The sequence below is a fragment of the Tinamus guttatus genome, unplaced genomic scaffold (assembly GCF_059628265.1).
Source record: "Tinamus guttatus ecotype Peru unplaced genomic scaffold, ASM5962826v1 Tinamus_guttatus_pri_ptg001776l, whole genome shotgun sequence".
NCBI lineage: Eukaryota > Metazoa > Chordata > Aves > Tinamiformes > Tinamidae > Tinamus > Tinamus guttatus.
The window spans coordinates 30,212-36,211 of NW_028290310.1; the positions used below are offsets into that span (position 1 = coordinate 30,212).

Sequence of the window (6,000 nt, forward strand, 5' to 3'; positions counted from 1 at the left end):
GGGATATTGGGGACATGGGGGGGACCTGGGTCCCCCCCCCGCCGCCCCCCCATCTCCCCCCTCCCCCCAGGAAGGAGCCCAGCGGGGCCCCCCCGGCCCCTCCCAGCGCCGCGGGAGGGGGCGGGGCCGGGGCCGGAGGGGGCGGGGCCTCCACCGCCCCGCCCCCCTCCGGGCTGCTGGTGCCGCTGCCCCCCCAGCCGCCCCCCCCCGGCTCCCCGGCCCCCGCCCCGGGTGGGGGGGGGCTGCTCAACGGGCCCCCCCCCTTCAGCGCCGCCCCCGACATCAAGGTGAGACCCGGGGGGGGGCGGAGCCGCTTCCCGGCGCTTCCCGACCCTTCCCGATCCTTCCCGATTATTCCCGACCCTTCCCAATTATTCCCGGTGCTTCCCGATTCTTTCTGGCTCTTCCCGACCCTTCCCACCCTTTCCCGACGCTTCCCGACTCTTCCCGATTATTCCTGACTCTTCCTGATGATTTCCGACTCTTCCCAATTATTCCTGATTCTTCCCGATTACTTCCGACTCTTCCCGACTCTTCCAATTATTCCTGGCGCTTCCCGACCCTTCCCACCCTTTCCCGACCCTTCCCGACGCTTCCCGACTCTTCCCGATTATTCCCGACTTTTCCTGATTATTTCCGACTCTTCCCAATTATTCCTGATTCTTCCCGATTATTTCCGACTCTTCCCGACTCTTCCCACCACTTCCCGACTCTTCCCAATTATTCTCGGCGCTTCCCGACCCTTCCCGACCTCTCCTGACACTTCCCGATTATTCCCAGTGCTTCCCGATTCTTTCTGGCTCTTCCTGACTCTTCCCACCCTTTCCCGACCCTTCCCGACGCTTCCCGACCCTTCCCAATTATTCCTGATTCTTCCCGATTATTTCCGACTCTTCCCGACTCTTCCCACCACTTCCCGACTCTTCCCAGTTATTCCTGGCGCTTCCCGATTCTTCCTGGCCCTTCCTGACACTTCCCGACTCTTCCCAGTGTTTCCCGACTCTTCCCAATTATTCCTGACGTTTCCCAGCGCTTCCTGGTGCTTCCCCATTCTTTATGGCCCTTCCTAACACTTCCCGACTCTTCCCGATTATTCCCAACACTTCCCAGCGCTCCCTGATACTTTCTGGGCCTTCCCGACTCTTCCCGACACTTCCCGACTCTTCCCGATTATTCCTGACGCTTCCTGACACTTCCTGGTGCTTCCCAGCTCTTGCTGCCGCTTTCCGATTCTTCTCAATTATTCCCAATGCTTCCCAGCACTTCCCAGATTTTTCTGGCCCTTCCTGATGTTTCCCACTCTTCCCGCCACTTCCCGACTCTTCCCGATTATTCCTGACACTTCCCACCGCTTCCCGGCTCTTCCTCTTTTTTCCTGGCCCTTCCCAACTTTTCCCGACCATTCACGACACTTCCCGCCTCTTCCTGACCTTTCCCACCTTTTCCTGACCCTTCCCAGCTCTTCCCGACCCTTCCTGTCCTTTCCCAGCTCTTCCCACCGCTTCCCAACTCTTCCGGATTATTTCCAACGCTTCCTGGCTCTTCCCAGCCCTTTTTGTCTCTTCCTGGCTCTTCCCGACACTTCCAACCTTTTCCCCATGTTTCCTGGCCCTGGTTGACATTCCCATATCCTCCCGACGCTTCCCAGCTCTTCCCGACACTTCTTGTTTCTTCCCAACTCTTCCTGCCCATTCCTGGCGCTTCCTGACTCTGTCTGACACTTCCTGCTTTTCCCAACTCTTTCCAACTTTTCCTGGTGCTTCCTGACTCTTCCCGACGCTTCCCAACACTTCCCGTCTCTTCCTGACGCTTCCCGTCTCTTCTCGATGCTTCCCGGCACTTCCTGGCTCTTCCCGGCTCTTCCCGACGCTTCCCAACACTTCCTGGCACTTCCTGCTTCTTCCCGACACTTCCTGCTTTTTCCCGACACTTCCTGGCTCTTCCCGGCACTTCCTGGCTCTTCCTGACGCTTCCTGGCTCTTCCCGATGCTTCCTGACGTTTCCCGGCTCTTCCCAACGCTTCCCGACATTTTCTGGCTCTTCCCAATGCTTCCCGGCACTTCCTGGCTCTTCCCGGCTCTTCCCGACGCTTCCCAACACTTCCTGGCTCTTCCCGATTCTTCCTGGCACTTCCTGGTTCTTCCCGACACTTCCCGGCTCTTCCCGGCACTTCCTGGCTCTTCCTGACACTTCCTGGCGCTTCCTGGCTCTTCCCGACACTTCTGGCTCTTTCCAATGCTTCCCGGCTCTTCCCGATGCTTCCTGGCACTTCTTGGCTCTTCCCGGCTCTTCCCGACGCTTCCCAACACTTCCTGGCTCTTCCCAATGCTTCCTGGCACTTTCTGCTTCTTCCCGACATTTCCTGGCTCTTCCTGGCACTTCCCGGTGCTTCCTGGCTTTTCCTGACACTTCCTGGCTCTTCCCTGCACTTCCCGGCTCTTCCCGATGCTTCCTGGCACTTCCTGGCTCTTCCCTGCACTTTCTGGCTCTTCCTGACATTTCCCGGCTCTTCCCAATGCTTCCTGGCACTTCCTGGCTCTTCCCGACACTTCCTGCCTCTTCCCAACACTTCCTGGCACTTCCTGGCTCTTCCTGACATTTCCCGGCTCTTCCCGATGCTTCCTGACGCTTCCTGCCTCTTCCTGATGCTTCCCGGCTCTTCCCGGCTCTTCCCGACGCTTCCTGACGCTTCCCGGCTCTTCCCGGCGCTTCCCGCAGGCTCCGGAGCCCCTGAGCAGCCTCAAGTCCATGGCGGAGCGGGCGGCCATGGGCTCCGGCCTGGAGGATCCCGGCCCGGCCCTGCACCTGGCGGAGCGCGGTGAGCGCCCGGATCCGCTGGGAATGCCGCGGGATCTGCCGGGAATGCTGTGGGATCCCCCGGGAATGGGGCGGGATGGGGGGGAGCCCGACCCGGATCCGCTGGGAATGCTGTGGGATCCGCCGGGAATGAGGCGGGATGGGGGGGAGCCCGGCCCGGATCCGCCGGGAATGCTGTGGGATCCGCCGGGAATGCCGTGGGATCCGCCCGGGAATGGGGCGGGATGGGGGGGAGCCCGACCCGGATCCACTGGGAACGCCACGGGATCCGCCTGGGAATGGGACGGGATTGGGGAGGTATCCTGACCTAGATCCGCCTGGGAATGCGGCGGGATCCGCCCGGGAATGGGGCGGGATGGGGGGTGGGGATCCCGGCCCAGATCCGCCTGGGAATGCGGCGGGATCCACCTGGGAATGGGGTGGAATGGGACGAGATCCTGACCCGGATCCACCTGGGAATGTGGCGGGATCCACCCAGGAATGGGGCGGGATGGGATGGGATCCCAACCCGGATCTACCTGGGTGGGATTAGGGAGGGATCCCGACCCAGATCCAGATGGGAACGTGGTGGGATTGGGGAGGGATTCCAACCCGGATCCGCCTGGGAATGCGGCGGGATCCGCTCGGGAATGGGGCGGGATGGGGGGGATTCCAACCCGGATCCATCTGGGAATGTGGCGGGATTGGGGAGGGATTCCAACCCGGATCCGCCTGGGAATGTGGCAGGATGGGGGGTGGATCCCAACCCGGATCCAGACGGGAATGCGGTGGGATCCGCCTGGGAACACCATGGGATGGGGGGGATCCTGACCCGGATCCGCCTGGGAATGCGACGGGATCCACCTGGGAATGTGGTGGGAAAGGGGGGGGATCCCGACCCGGATCCGTTCGGGAAGCGCGGGATGAGCTCGAGCCCCAGCCCTTCATCCCGGTGTTCCGGACCGGTCCGGACCGTTCAGGGCCAGTTTTGGGCTAATTCCCGACCATTTGGGGCCTATTCCAGCCCCTTTTGGGCTCATTCCCGACTGTTTTGGGCCCATTCCAGCCTGTTTTGGACCATTTGGGTTCATTCTGGCCCATTTTGGGCCCCTTTTGGGTTCATTCCCGACTGTTTTGGACCCGTTCTGGCCTATTTGGGAGCATTTGGGGCCATTATGGCCCCTTTTGGGCCTATTCTGGTCCATTTTGAGCCTGTTTCGGCCCATCCTGGCCCATTTTGGCCTGTTTTGGACCCATTCCAGCCCATTTTGGCCCATTCTGGCTAAATTTGGGCCTGTTTCGGGCCTGTCCCAGCCCCTTTGTGCCCAATTCCAACCCATTTCGGGCCCATTCCAGCCCTTTTGGCCCATTTTGGACCCTTTCTGGTCCATTCCGGCTCATTTTGGGCCCATTCCAGCCCCTTTTGGTCCAGTTCGGCCATTTCGGACCCATTCGGGCTCATTTCAGGCCCATTTCAGACCCATTCCAGCCCCTTTTGGTCCATTCCGGCCCATTTTGGACCCATTCCAGCCCGTTTTTGGTCTATTCCCGCTCATTTTAGGCCATTCCAGCCCATTTTTGTCCATTCTAGCACATTTTGGGCCCATTCCAGCCCATTTTCGTCCATTCCAGCTCATTTTAGGCCATTCCAGCCCCTTTTGGTCCATTCCAGCTCCTTTTAGGCCCATTTCAGCCCCTTTTTGGTCCATTCGGGCTCATTTTAGTCCCATTCCAGCTCATTTTAGGCCCATTCCAGCCCATTTTGGTCCATTCCAGCCCTTTTTTGGTCCATTCCAGCCCCTTTTTGGTCCATTCTGGCCCATTTTGGACCCATTCCAGCCCCTTTTTGGTCCATTTGGGCTCATTTTAGTCCCATTCTGGCTCATTTTAGGCCCATTTCAGCCCATTTTTGTCCATTCTGGCTCATTTTGGGGCCCATTCCAGCCCCTTTTTGGTCCATTCCAGCTCATTTTGGCCCCATTCCTGCCCCTTTTGATCCATTTTGGCCCCATTCCCCCCCCATTCCCACCCTTTTTGGTCTATTCCAGCTCATTCTAGGCCCATTCCGGCCCTTTTTGGGCCCATTCCAGCCCCTTTTTGGTCCATTCTGGCCCATTTCAGACCCATTCCAGCCCATTTTTGGTCTATTCCGGCTCATTTTAGGCCCATTCCAGCCCCTTTTGGTCCATTCTGGTGCATTTTAGTCCTATTCTGGCCCATTCTAGGCCTGTTCCAGCCCCTTTTGGTCCATTCCGGCTCCTTTTAGGCCCATTCCAGCCCCTTTTTTGGTCCATTCCAGCCCCTTTTGGTCCATTCCGGCCCATTTTTGTCCATTCTGGCTCATTTTGGGGCCCATTCCAGCCCCTTTTGGTCCATTCCAACCCATTTTTGTCCATTCTGGCTCATTTTGGGGCCCATTCCAGCCCCATTTAGGTCCATTCCAGCCCTTTTTTGGTCCATTCCAGCCCCTTTTGGTCCATTCCGGCCCATTTTTGTCCATTCTGGCTCATTTTGGGGCCCATTCCAGCCCCTTTTGGTCCATTCCAGCCCATTTTTGTCCATTCTGGCTCATTTTGGGGCCCATTCCAGCCCCTTTTTGGTCCATTCGGGTTCATTTTAGTCCCATTCCAGCTCATTTTAGGCCCATCCCAGCCCATTTTGGTCCATTCCGGCTCCTTTTAGGCCCATTCCAGCCCTTTTTTGGTCCATTCCAGCCCTTTTTAGGTCCATTCCAGCCCGTTTTGGTCCATTTGGGCTCATTTTAGTCCCATTCCTGCTCATTTTAGGCCCATTCCTGCTCATTTTAGGCCCATTCCAGCCCATTTTTGTCCATTCTGGCTCATTTTGGGGCCCATTCCAGCCCCATTTTTGTCCATTCCAGCCCCTTTTTTGGTCCATTCCAGCCCTTTTTTGGTCCATTCCAGCCCCTTTTGGTCCATTCTGGCTCATTTTAGGCCCATTCCAGCCCCTTTTGGTCCATTCTGGCTCCTTTTAGGCCCATTCCAGCCCCTTTTTTGGTCCATTCCAGCCCCTTTTGGTCCATTCCGGCCCATTTTTGTCCATTCTGGCTCATTTTGGGGCCCATTCCAGCCCCTTTTTGGTCCATTCGGGCTCATTTTAGTCCCATTCCAGCTCATTTTAGGCCCATTCCAGCCCATTTTTGTCCGTTCTGGCTCATTTTGGGGCCCATTCCAGCCCCTTTTT

General features: G+C 58.1%; 1 long non-coding RNA gene across 1 annotated transcript; it reads left to right on the top strand.

Moving 5' to 3' along the window:
* The first annotated feature begins 222 nt into the window (after positions 1 to 222).
* On the top strand, positions 223 to 2,764 carry LOC148590072 (uncharacterized). Its single transcript, XR_015914371.1, has 2 exons — positions 223 to 287; positions 2,719 to 2,764. It is a non-coding gene; the product is annotated as an uncharacterized LOC148590072 (long non-coding RNA).
* The last annotated feature ends 3,236 nt before the right edge of the window (positions 2,765 to 6,000 follow it).